Source organism: Vicia villosa, linkage group LG5, assembly GCF_029867415.1.
Source record: "Vicia villosa cultivar HV-30 ecotype Madison, WI linkage group LG5, Vvil1.0, whole genome shotgun sequence".
Taxonomy (NCBI): domain Eukaryota; kingdom Viridiplantae; phylum Streptophyta; class Magnoliopsida; order Fabales; family Fabaceae; genus Vicia; species Vicia villosa.
In genome coordinates, this window is record NC_081184.1 from 131195558 (window position 1) to 131210109 (window position 14552).

Consider the following 14552-nt stretch of genomic DNA (forward strand, 5'->3'; position numbering starts at 1 on the left):
GCGCTCTAATAGTGGGGGGGTATGAAAGCGCTTTTAAGAAGCGCTCTGGTAGGGGGGGGGTTATGAGAGCGCTTTTCAAAAGCGCTCTGGTAGGGGGGGGGGGTACGAAAGCGCTTTACAAAAGCGCTCTGGTAGGTGGGGGGAACGTGGGGGGAACGAAAGCGCTTTTCAAAAGCGCTCTGGTAGGGGTGTTTAATGAGAGCGCTTTTTGTCAAAAGCGCTGGTATAGCCCAGGCTATGAGAGCGCTTTCCAGAAGCGCTTTAGTAGCCTTATTACTAAAATTAAAACCAAAAACACGCTTCTACTGTTTCTCACTTTCTCTCTTTCTTTTTCTCTCTGCACGCGAACCAGAAACCCCAGTACCCCTCACCGTCGTCGGTCCTCCGTCAACCACCATCGCGCGAACTTCTTCTCCTCCGTCCACCACCATCGTTTCGTCTCCGTCTCTTCTCCTCTGGTAGCAACTTGCTTTGCGCCACCCAGGTATCACACTTCTCATAGCTTTTAACAAAACCCTAGATGTATCAATGTATCCTTGTGATTCTGAATTTGATGGAATGCTCTTTTCTTAAGGCCTTTGATAGGGTTTTAAGTTCTGTTGAACTGTGAAATGGTGGCTGTTGGATTGTTTGGGGTCTGCTTGTATGGTTTTCACAAAATATAAATTTAACCTCTTCTTATCTTTTGAGTTCTGTTCCATAGAGAGGCTCTTATTCTTAATTTGTGGTCTCCATTTATGTCCTTAGCCTCTTCTTATCTTAGTACAATTGAAATTGTGAGTCTCTTGTTATCTTAGTAGAATTGAAATTGTGAGTAAAGTTTCTTGACTGTTGTATAAGATAGTGGAGGAGGTGCAATATTTCTCTACCAATGATGATATATGTAGTGGATTTTGAGGCATGTCGGTATATACATATGTGTAAAGGTATATAACTAGCTAGTGGCATAACCGATGCCCATCATATATTTGGGCATAAAACTGAATATAAATTATATAATAACAACAACAATAACCCTAGCTAGTACATACATAGCTATATATATTTTGGAATTTGATAAAATATATATTATATACTTTTATTTATATATAATAACTCTATGATATATATGTTGTGTGTGTATGAGATTGAGAGTGATGGTATATATATATTGTACAATAAATTGGCTTGTTCAAGGATGCCAAGTACTGTAAAGTATGAGAATGACAGCACATAGAGAAATTAAATAATAAATAATATATAATAATAGTAATAATATATACCTTATGAGAGTTGAATTAATGAGGAAGAGAGAAGGTAAAGAATGAAACAAGAGTGAGTTAATGTATATAGACAAGGATGATTCATAAGGTTTGCTTTTGAGCAAAAAGTTTTATAGCTTCGTGTTAGTAGTGGTGTATTTAATTAACTGCATCGTGTGTCTTGTGTTAGTAGTGTTAGTAGTGGTGTATTTAATTAACTGCATCATGAGCTATTCACCCATTCTTATTATAATCATACATTGAATTGAATTTCTTGTATAGGTCTGACTGGATTGATAACTTTGGATCTCTTTGGAGCTCGTATCATTGACTCTGGTACTACATATTTAGGAGTATGTACACACATCAAACTATTGTTGATTTCCTTTGTTCAATCGATTTTGTCTTGGTGGTTACTAACTTTGTGAATTTGCTATAGGGGTAACTTGTGTATAGTGAAAGTTTGATCGTTTCCCAGCCTAGTTCGACGTTTGGCGTTTTCTTGAGTTCGGTAACATCCGAGGTAAATTTCTTTCTCAAATTACTGGTATTATGATGAATTTGTCTGAAATTGTGTGATTATATATGTTACGTTTTATTGCTTCGGATTCATTCCGTTTATACTTTGCGTTTTGACAGAAACACATTAGTTTTATGTGTTTAGAGAGTTAATATAGGAGGTACTTACTAACTTTGTGAATTGAATTCGCCATAGGGGTTACTTGTGAAGAGTGGAAGTTTGACCGTTGTTGTTTAGCTTAATTAAGACATGGATAAGACATGGATGAATTCAAACCGATTGTCGAAAGAGTACGAGAAAGGGGTATGGGAATTTGTTGAGTTTGCGGTTGCGAACTCCAAAGACCCGCTTCGAATGCCGTGTCCTTGCTTGGGTTGCTGTTATGCCGGGGGTAAGGTTGACGGGAATCAGTTGGGATCTCATTTACTACGGTTTGGAATTGATAGAAGTTATACATGTTGGACAATGCATGGTGAGAAAAGTACCGGGAATGCTGGGTCGAGGTGTAATAGGAAGTATGCTTCAAACGACGATTGCACAGACACATACGATTGTGATCGAGTCGAAGAGATTGCAGAAGCGCTGGAAGAAGATCTAGCGGATTGTCCCAAAATGTTTGAGAGGTTGGTAAGCGATGCAGAGAAACCGTTGTATGATGGTTGTTCAAAATTCACAAGATTGTCTGCGGTTTTAAAGTTGTACAACTTAAAGGCGGACAATGGATGGTCGGATAAAAGTTTCACAGAGTTATTAGCCCTTATGAAAGATATGCTACCAGAGGATAATGTTCTTCCCAATCGAACGTATGAAGCCAAAAAGATGTTGTCTTCTATTGGAATGAGCTATGATAAGATACACGCATGTCCAAACGATTGCGTTTTGTTTCGAAACGAGTATGCAGCGTTGAATGAGTGTCCTAAATGTGGTGCCCCTCGATATAAGAAAAAGTTGTCTCCTGCTAAAGTCTTATGGTATTTTCCTATAATTCCGAGATTTAGACGCATGTATCGTAGTGAGACCGATTCAAGACACTTGACTTGGCATGCAGATGAAAGAATTATTGATGGAAAGTTGCGACATCCGGCAGACTCACCACAATGGAGTAAAGTTGATACTGAATATCCTGAATTTGGAAAAGAAGCAAGAAACCTTCGGTTGTCATTGTCTACTGATGGAATGAACCCGCATGGTATTCAAAGTATCTCGCATAGCACATGGCCTGTGATTCTTATGATTTATAACTTACCTCCGTGGCTATGTATGAAGCGTAAGTACATGATGTTATCTATGCTAATTTCTGGGCCTAAACAACCAGGGAATGACATAGACGTATACTTGGCACCCTTAATCGAAGATTTAAAGTTTTTGTGGGAGAGAGGTGTGGAGGTTTACGATGGGTATAGGAAAGAAAGTTTCAACTTGAGGGCGATGTTGTTTGGAACAATTAATGATTTTCCAGCATACGGAAATCTATCCGGGTACAGCAACAAGGGTCAAAAGGCGTGTCCTGTTTGTGAAGATGAAACCGATACGACACGATTGGCGCTTTGTCAGAAGAATGTCTTTCTCGGCCATCGTAGATTCTTAAATTCTAATCATCACTACCGTGGGTGGAGAAAAGCATTCAATGGAGAGGCCGAACATCGTACAGCCCCGCCTTTTTTGTCAGGTGATCAAATTTTTGAAAAGGTGAAAGATGTGAGCACTCAGTTTGGCAAGCCTTTTGCACATTCAATTGTCAAGGGTGGGTGGAAGAAGAAGTCAATTTTCTTTGAACTTCCATATTGGAAGTCGTTGTACGTAAGACATTTCCTGGATGTTATGCATATTGAAAAAAATGTATTTGACAGCGTTATAGGTACGCTACTCAATATACAAGGAAAGTCTAAGGATGGCGTTAACATAAGGAATGACATGGTAAACATGGGGATGAGAACTGAATTGGGGCCCGTGACGAAAGGAAGACGAACATATCTGCCACCTGCTGTTTACACTCTATCTAGAAAGGAGAAGAAAACATTGTGTAAGTTCCTCAGTGAAGTAAAAGTTCCAGAAGGCTACTCTTCAGATATTAGAAGACTTGTGTCCATGAAAGACCTCAAGTTAAAGAGTTTGAAGACGCATGATTGCCATGTTATAATGGAACATTTTTTACCAATAGGTATACGTTCTATTCTGCCAGAAAAAGTAAGAAGCGCAATAACTAAGCTGTGTTTCTTCTTCAGGTCTATTTGCAGTAAGGTGGTCGATCCCGCGATCTTACCAACATTGCAAAATGAGATAGTTGTTACTTTATGTGATCTTGAAATGTATTTTCCTCCCTCGTTTTTTGACATAATGGTTCATCTAGTCGTTCATCTTGTGAAAGAGACACAACTGTGCGGACCAGCTTATATGAGATGGATGTACCCTGCTGAACGTTATATGAAAATATTAAAAGGGTACGTGAAAAACAGAAGTCGACCGGAGGGTTGAATTGCCGAGCGATACGTTGCTGAAGAAGCGGTTGAGTTTTGTACTGAATATCTGTCAAATGTTCAATCAATTGGACTCCCCAAATCTCATATTGTCGAAAAAAAAGAAGGAAAAAGGCTAATTGGAAATAAAGTTGTGACAGTATCAATGGTCGAACGGGATCAAGTGCACTTGTATGTTCTGCACAATGAGATTGAGGTTGAGCCGTTTGTTGAAATGCACAAAGTTGTTCTCCGAGATTTAAATCCAAATAGAAATGAGAACTGGATAGTACGAGAGCACAATCGAAGTTTCATACCGTGGTTTAGAGATCATATTTATTCAAAGTATCGTTCAGATCCTGCTTCAGTAACAGAAAGGTTGAGATGTTTAGCCTATGGTCCATCTGTAATTGTACTTTCTTATAGCGCATACGCAATTAATGGATACACATTTTATACCAAAGAACAGGATGATAAAAGTACTATGCAAAATAGTGGTGTTACCTTGGTAGCTGAAGCTATGCACATATCAAGTGCGAATGACTTAAATCCGAAATTTGCAAATTTGTCATATTTTGGGGTTATCGAGCGCATTTTGGTGTTTGATTACGCGAAGTTTCAGATTCCTGTATTTGGTTGCAAGTGGGTTGAAAATAATAGTGGCGTACGAATGGATAAGTCAGGATTTTTGCAAGTGGATCTCAATAGGGTAGGGTACAAAGATGAGCCTTTCATTCTAGCCTCTCAAGCTAAACAAGTGTTCTATGTCAATGATCCGACAAGTACGAAATGGTCTATAGTGCTTTTATCTAACAAAATAGTTGATGAAAAAATTGAAGATCAAGGTGATATTGGTGTTGGCATTGAATCTTGTACAAGAAACGATCAAAATGAGAATGAATCTTGTATTAGAAATGATCATAATGAGGGTATTTGGATCAATCCAACCGTCCGCATTGTTAAGAGACGCGTAGTACACAAACCTACCAAGAAAAGAAAGAGACGTTAGTGATAAAGGTAATAGTATACATAGTCCGACTAATTTGTTTTATTCAATTTGGTGCATATTCTCGTTTTGTACATAACTTTTGAACCATGTATCCGCTTGTTGACTTCTTTACATGTAACTATACTATTTTGACGATTCCGGAGCTGCTCATGCACTTATCTTTACATTTCGGGACTATTTTTTTATCGGTTTTGCTTCTGCCCGTAATCAAAAGTCGGGCTTAGGGTCTGAATTTCGGAAAACCGACTTTGTTTTTGAGTCCGTGGCGACGTTTTACCATAGCCATGTAAATTTCGTTCAATTCCGATAACTTTCTTTTTTACGCTTATTTTGATTTGTACCGATTTCGTTTCCGATTTACTTGTACATGCATGGTTTGACTTCCATTTGACTTGTATAGATTGTTAGCTTATTAATAGTGTACTAATGTGCTTTAGTTTGTTTGATACAGGTTCAATGGCTTCAGATAGAGATGCTCCACCTGAAAACCCACCTGAAAACTTACAAGAAAACTCACAAGAAAGAGTTGCTTCGGATACAAATGCTCCACCTGATACTGAAGCAAAAGAGGTTGCACGAGGCATCACTATTATGAGGAGTATCATACGACATAGAGACCAAGGATTAGTATACCGATTGGAATGGAATTCTGATAAACAACCAATTGGTCCTAATTCTGCAAAGTTGACAAGTTATATTGGTACACTTGTCCGTATGCATATTCCGGTCTCCATAGCTACCTGGAAATCGAAAACGAAAAATTTAGAATTGGAGGAGAAAAAACAAGCGATTTGGGAAGAGCTTCAGGTATATATCATATATGGTTAATTGTTGTTATTATCTTGACGATAAATTGTTTAAATTATTTATACTAACACACTATGCGTACGTTTTTTTGCAGAGGACTTTTGAGATACCAGATGAACGTAAAAGCTACATACTTAGTTTGGCCGGCAAGAGATATAGAGGGTGGAAAAGTTTTTTGACAAACACCTATCTTAAGGATAAAGATGGAAAATTTCTTGAAGATGCACCGGGACGGCCAACAAAGTATGCGACCTTCATTGATGAAGCAGATTGGGCTGAGTTTGTAAAGCAAAGAGATGAAGCTTTTCAGAAAAAGAGTGCCACGAATAGGGAGAGAGCATCCAAACCCGCGTATCCATACAAAAAAGGGCGTTTGGGATATGCACGCTTAGAGGATAAAATTGTAAGTAAATAGAAATTCGATTTAATTAATTGTCTACATGTGCATGTTTTAATTGACGATTTTATCGTTTGTGTCAATGCATAGTTGGAGGAGACTAAAAGTGAGGAAGCTTCACTTCCTGTACATGTGTTGTGGAAGGAAGCTCGTGTGGGCAAGAATCACGCTGTCGATCCCGATGTTCAGAGAGTTTATACTGAATGTGTAAGTATAATACTATGTCTTTAATTAAATCAAATGTTTTTTAATATATAAATGACTTTTTATCTCCACTACTAATTATTTAAATGTAAATGAATTACAGGAGACCTTGTCGCAATCGGCATCCACCGGTGAGGAGAGCGTACTTAGTAGAGTACTAGATGCTCCCGAGTATCCCGGTCGGGTGAGGGGTAAGGGTCATGGTGTGACTCCAACCTCTTTTTATAAGAGTTCTAGGAGAAGATCAAATCTTACCAATGAAGAAGTGTTGCAAAAGTTGCAGGAATTGCAAGCACAGGTCTCTGAATTGCAAAGAGATAAAGATATGTATATGAGAGAAAAGTGCAACACTTCATCGGTGAGAGAAACTAGTGATAAGGCTAGTATCAACTATCAAAAGAAATTTCCCGAGGTAATTATAAGTTTTTTTCCTTACAAACTGTTCTATTTTATTAATGATAATGACTTTATATTTACTTTTGGTTTAGGGCATTTCATCTTGCCAACTATACTTATCGGAACCGAATTATCGACTAGTTGGCAAGGGAAAAGTGCACAACACTTCGGGAGATTTACTTCACCACAGACCGCTCCCGGATGGACACCTGAAAGTATCGGTGGATGTTGTATTAGATCGTGATGCGATTCTACCGGTACCTGACATGGTCTCAGAGACGACATTGCTGCGAGATGCAATAGGATCGTTTGTTGCATGGCCCTCGGAGCTCATTACCATTAGTGATGAGGTAAATTGAAAACGATTATGAATCATTTAGTTTTCGAATGTCAATTCTAAACCGTTTATTAATTATGTTTTACATTTTATTTTTAGACTGCTCCTATAAAACCCGCAATTAAGGGTAAAGGGATTTTACAGGAGGAGGAGTCTGTTGCATCGCTAAAAGAGGTACATTTAAAGTGTTAATATATAATCTGAATCAAAATATGCATGATTTTATATTTTACCTAACTTATATGATTTTTAGGCATCCGCTCGGGAGTCACAACAAGTGACGCAGCAGGTTCGTAGCGTACCACCCAGTGGTCCTCCGAAGCAAGCGGCAAGAAAAGGCGGTGCTTTTGTGCCTCGATACCGGGCGACACTCGCAACAATGGTTGATATGTCCGATATGAAGGATGGTGCTTTACGGGAAATCGATATGGATGAAAGTGTCTTCGGTATTGAGTTCAAGTCACATATTACAATTGATGACTTGCAAGAGATTTTTAACCAAGATCAACTAGGCGTCAGTAACATGCACTCATACATCCGGTAATATTCACTCATCCGATATATTATTTAATTAGTCCCACAATATAATTTATTTACACTTTTCAATGAAAAGAATCTAATGTTTATTATGTTTTTATTTAAGGTTGTTGTATGACAGAGTGTTGCGCGGGACTGCATTGTCTAACAGATTCCGGTTCGTGTCTTCCGCCCATTGCAGCGGAATGGAAATTGTTTCGGATCCGGAATCTGTTAGACAGCGCTTAGTCGATAGATTCATGTCCACCGGCAATACAGAATGTCTGCATCTTTGGGCGTATAATACCCGACCAGTAGGGTTAGTTTCTCATTCTTTATTCATCTAATCTCTGTTTCTTTAGTGTATAGCAATATTTTCATATAACCTATTGTTTTAATTTATAGAGCACACTGGTTGCTGCTTGCTATCAACCCGATAAGGGAAGTCGTGTATTATCTGAATTCGGTAAAGGGTGAATGGACCAATTATCCGGCCATGAAGGAAATCGTTGATTTGTAAGTGGGATCGTTCTAAATATATATTCGTGTATATTTATATATTTACTTATTTGTGGGATTGATCTAAACATATGCTTTTATATATTTGTTAATTAGATCAATACAAGTATTCCGTAGTCAACGGGACGCACAGGTATCCCGGACTAAATCAAACAACATCACCTGGATCGAAGTGCAGGTACATTACTTTTCACAAATTTGCTTATAATATTTATGCTACTTGGTAAAACAAGACAACTTATATAGAATCTTATTTGTTTTTCTATGTAGTGTCCGCTACAGCGTAACAGTTCAGACTGCGGATACTTTGTATTGAGGTTTATGAAAGAAATCATTCAGGCGAATCAATTAGAGATTCCTCACACGGTATAAAGTTATAACTTAAGATAATTTCATATAATTTATTACATTTACCTAAATATATTATTCATATTATGTTTTTGTTTTATAGTACCTTGACGAATTCCGTGCTGCTGGGTACTCGAAGCTAAAGTTAGAAGAAATCAAAGAGGAATTGTGTCAATTTTATATTAAGCTATTTTTCATGCAGATTTGAACTATAATATTGTTGATTTTGTAATGATGTATATATATAATTTTGTAATGATGTATATATATAATTTTGGATATTATAATGGTATATATTAGTATATATATTGTCTTACTGATGGCTGAAATAATATAGTCGAAAATATATTACAGGTCGAAAATATATTACAGGTCGAAAATATTACAGGTCGAAAACATTACAGGTCGACTGGGAGGATTAAATTATAGGCTGCACATAAAAATACCTCATTTAGCAACTACAGCGCTTCTAAAAAGCGCTCTTAAAGGTCCATATACTAGAGCGCTTCTTAGTAAAAGCGCTGGCAAAGACCAGTAAAAAAGCAAAAAAAATTAAAAAATTACGCAGCATACAAAAGCGCTTTTGGAAAAGCGCTCTGGTAGGCCCCCCTATGAGAGCGCTTTTTCTGGAAAAAGCGCTCTCATAGGGGGGCCTACCAGAGCGCTTTTTCAAAAGCGCTTTTGTATGCTGCGTAATTTTTTAATTTTTTTTGCTTTTTTACTGGTCTTTGCCAGCGCTTTTACTAAGAAGCGTTCTTAAAGGGGGGTCTACCAGAGCGCTTTTTCCAGGAAAGCGCTCTTATAGGGGGTCCTACCAGAGCGCTTTTTCCAGGAAAGCGCTCTTAAAGGGGGGGTCTACCAGAGCGCTTTTAAAAGCGCTTTCGTAGCCTACGCCAGCGCTGGCTTTGGCAGCGCTTTAAAGCGCTGTTAAAGGCCAAAAAAAGCGCTGTGAAAGCCCTTGTTCGGCGTAGTGATAACCTCTAATGCCGAGTACATATTCAATCAATCCCCAATCTTTAATTGGTAAAGAAAGTCACTCTCCATTAAAGGTCTCTAAAAACAATTTTCACCAACTAGGATGTCTTCAACCCACCCTTCACGACTCTTTATCACGTAAAGGAAAGTAAAAATCCATTGTTATATAGAAAATAGAAGAAAACTTATTATACACGTAAAAATATATTGTTTGAACAAAAAGTAGCAAGAAATAATACGGTTTATTGTCAAAACCGAAGAAATAATACAGTTGCTTGAAAAACACAATGTTGCGAACATGGAGCTTTGTTAAAAAGCCTAAATCACGCCAGCATTTTTCTGGTAAATAACGGCATAATTTGATTCTAGTTCAAGTGATTATGTTTGGTGCACTCATCATTAATATCACGCAAACTCAACATTCTCCTATATTTTACAACAGCTGTCTTTATGCAGCAGCAATATTTAAATAAAAAATTATCGGATTCCGCGATATCCAAGAGGATCATGTTTTGCATGGTTTGGTCGAGCGAATTCATTCACTTTGTCCATGAAAATAATACTCTAGTAACTTACGGTGCAATGCCTTGTTTGTGCCCTTGACATTCGCACATTTTATATCTATCTATGTCATCATTTTGTAATTCTACGCTGTCTAAATGTTGAGATATACTATTATAATTTTGGGGAGTTTGCATTAAAGTCTCATGAAATTATTTTAAATGACACACATTTTATCTCCCTATGTTCACTAAAATAATCACTACGGGACATATATATATATATATATATATATATATATATATATATATATATATATATATATATATATATATATATATATATATATATATATATATATATATATATATATATATATATATATATATATATATATATATATATATATATATATATATATAAATTAACATTCTCTCTCTTGATGAATTCAATGGTTGATATTTCTTCCTCTCACCTCTCATTTAAAAATGCTCTCACTTGATATGCTCCATATATATATATATATATATATATATATATATATATATATATATATATATATATATATATATATATATATATATATATATATATATATATATATATATATATTAAATGAAAATAATATTTCTGCCTTTCTTTTTTAATTTATTGTAATTATTTTTGAACATGTAGTAAATTAGAGAATTGTTATTTCTTTTACAGTAAATCAATTTGATTGAATTGAATAAGTTATTGTGTTTTTTCTCTTTTATCTTTTAGATTTGTTGTATATTTGTCTTCACTCTAGATAGATCATTGAATTTTTTTGTCATAATTTATTTTGGTTGTCATTCATCTTTTATATATATATATATATATATATATATATATATATATATATATATATATATATATATATATATATATATATATATATATATATATATATATATATATATATATATATATATATATATATATATATATATATATATATATATATATATATATATATATATATATATATATATATATATATATATTAAATGAAAATAATATTTCTGCCTTTCTTTTTTAATTTATTGTAATTATTTTTGAACATGTAGTAAATTAGAGAATTGTTATTTCTTTTACAGTAAATCAATTTGATTGAATTGAATAAGTTATTGTGTTTTTTTTTTTTTTATCTTTTAGATTTGTTGAATATTTGTCTTCACTCTAGATAGATCATTGAATTTTTTTGTCATAATTTATTTTGGTAGTCATTCATCTTTTTCTTCACACGTCAATTTTTTTTTATGTTCGAATTTTAAATAATTCTATCCAATACCTTGAATTATTCTACTAAATTTTCACAATATTAATTTACGTCAAATTGAATGTTAAGTCATGTAGAGTAACAAAACATCAAATGACACGATTTTATAGAGGTCATATAGACACGTCCAAACAAATGGTAAAATGACACGATTTTATAGAGGTCATATAGTCACGTCCAAACAAATGGTGTCTTGCAGTGATAACAAAGGTACACTAAAACATACACTACTACAAATAACATATTTTATTATAAAATTTTCACCTCATAAAATAAAAAATTGAGGTATAAATCTTTGGTGTACCATGTTTTTCTATTAAAATAAAATATAATAATTGAGGTATAAATCCTCGGTGTACCATGTTTTTCTATTAAAATAAAATATAAAAATTTTTCGCAGTTGCAATGAAAAACTAAGGGATAAAGTAACTAAGGGACACACTTTGAATCCTAACAACTATAGTTAATTATGTTTTTTTCTGTTTCTTTTTTTTCAATTCTATTCATTTGGTTATCCTAACAATCGAGCGAAAATATTACTCATTTTTCTTATAAAATCATTTGTTCATTAAGTTTTGTCATAACCTGACACAATTGTTGCCTCTCAAAACCTCCAGACATCATTCGTTTAGATGGATTGTAAGATAGAAAAGTATTTAAAAAAATTTAATTAGTTAGGAAATCTTTCAAGGTTGTGTGTTGTTGTTGTTGTTTACCAACCTTGATCAAACAATTTTCTGCTCTTGGGATCCATCTCATGGAATGTCGTTGTTGTTCTTTCTTTGTCTCACAATATTGAGAAACTTATTCCTAATCACACTTAGAAATACTGCAATACAAAAATATTGCGGATGATAAAAATCTTTAAGTTATATACTTTACAGTACACCATTTTCTTTTTTGGTATGCAATAGAAGTGATCGATTCTCTCGGTTGGTTTGAAAACTGAGGCGGAAAGCCATTATTTTATTTCATAAAAATATCTTTGACGTCCATAAACAAATCTTTTATATCCATTTATTGAGTATCAATGCTCAAGACGCTGTCAACACATTGATCCACAAGAAACATCAGTGATCAGCGTGAAACTATCACTGCACCTATTCAAAGTGTGAATGTGAATCACAAACATTGATAATAAAAACATTAGGATTGAAAACAGTGAAACTTAAAGCAGTGTGGAAACAATTTTTCTGATGGATTCTAAGGGCAGAAAATAATATTAGTTTAAGGTTTGTGTTCTTTACATAGTTTCTTCTCTCTATACATGATAAATTATTTTCCCTATCTAACCTTTGTTAATTTTATATCAAGAATAAATAAATCTAAAGCAATTGAGAGCATATTTCAATATACAAATATAAAACAAATTTTAACATTTACTTTTCATCAAGATTCAAAAAGATGATGATGAAGATGCTTCGAAATTGGACTTATATATATATATATATATATATATATATATATATATATATATATATATATATATATATCTTTCACCCCGATTATTTTTAAAATCAAGAAGAAAAGTTGCATATTTTCAATAAAATACCAAATTGTTGTTAATGGGATTCAAAGATATCAGTAGTATAATTTATCCTTCGATGTATCTAAAACCGAGAGGAAAAATAGCAAATTTGTATGATGTGTTTCGTTACCTCGCCTATGAAACCGAGGTAAAACTCCTTTTTCAACCAAGGAAAAAGGGGTTTTTTTTGTAGTTGTGATATTGTGATGCTTTCTAAGTATTACTCTCATCGTCTCATAACAAGTGTCTTATTTGAGTTACGCAAAGGTTCTTAAGAAAATGATTAGATGCGTTGATTTTAATGATAATTTTTTTAAATAGAAAAACAAATATTGAATAGTAAGAGAAAAAATTTGAAAGTACATGATACAAAAAAAAGCACAAGGTGTGCTCAAGAAACATACAAAATCGGCTAAAAACAAAGGCTGGAGGAAAACAGAAAGAACCCCAAAAACACAAACAAGCCTACACGACAGCAAGAAACAACACGCCATCCAACCGCCCACCAACCCCATCTAAGCATCTATCATAACACATCAGATTCCAGAGCAAGCCGAAGAAAGAAAAACCCAAAAATTGCCTCCTGATATGATCTAGACTAAAGCCAAAACACAACAAATCTCTGGAGAGAGAGAGAGAGAGAGAGAGAGAGAGAGAGAGAGAGAGAGAGAGAGAGAGAGAGAGAGAGAGAGAGAGAGAGAGAGAGAGAGAGAGAGAGAGAGAGAGAGAGAGAGAGAGAGAGAAAACTGGAGGAAGAAAGCCCCAAACACTTGCCAAAAACAAAGAGAGGGCAACTGACCATCCAACACATCCCTAAATATCAAATAAAATGAATGGAACCCGCTCACATTTTAACAAAGAAACATCAAAATTCAGAGCATGAGCATGTACCCACTTTCAAGCCAAACTAATAATCAAAGACATCCATTGATTAACCGTCAAATGTTCATGTTTAAAATTAATTTGTTTCACAAATTAAGAATAGACCATTACATAAAATATAAGTCGAAACCAGGCCTAAAGACACCATATTGCCCTCCCCTAAACTCCGCTACATTTCAAACACTACTAAAATCAACCACGACAAAGGCTCTGAATGCCCAACCACATTTTGTTTTCAACATTTCCAACTCACACTTGTTATTCTCAACACTCCCCCTCAAGTGTGAGTCTATCTACAATGTTCCCCCCCTCAAGTGTAAGTCTATCTACATTGCCTCCTTCAAGCGGAACCTCCTTCATCCACATACGCATACTGTTTTTACCAATTTTCAACAAAACACCTCCTACCCACCACCATGTGTGAAGTACTTTCAATACAAGTGAGTTGGTCTTTCACTCGAATCAACGACTCATGATACCACTATTAGATCATTAAATCTGTAGGGGGTCAACACGAGGGAGCATTTTTACATTTAAGTCTTTCTTTATGAGCAACACACTTTGTGAGAGACACGTCACATACTCACCCAAAACTTTAAGGTGATAGGTGTGTGGA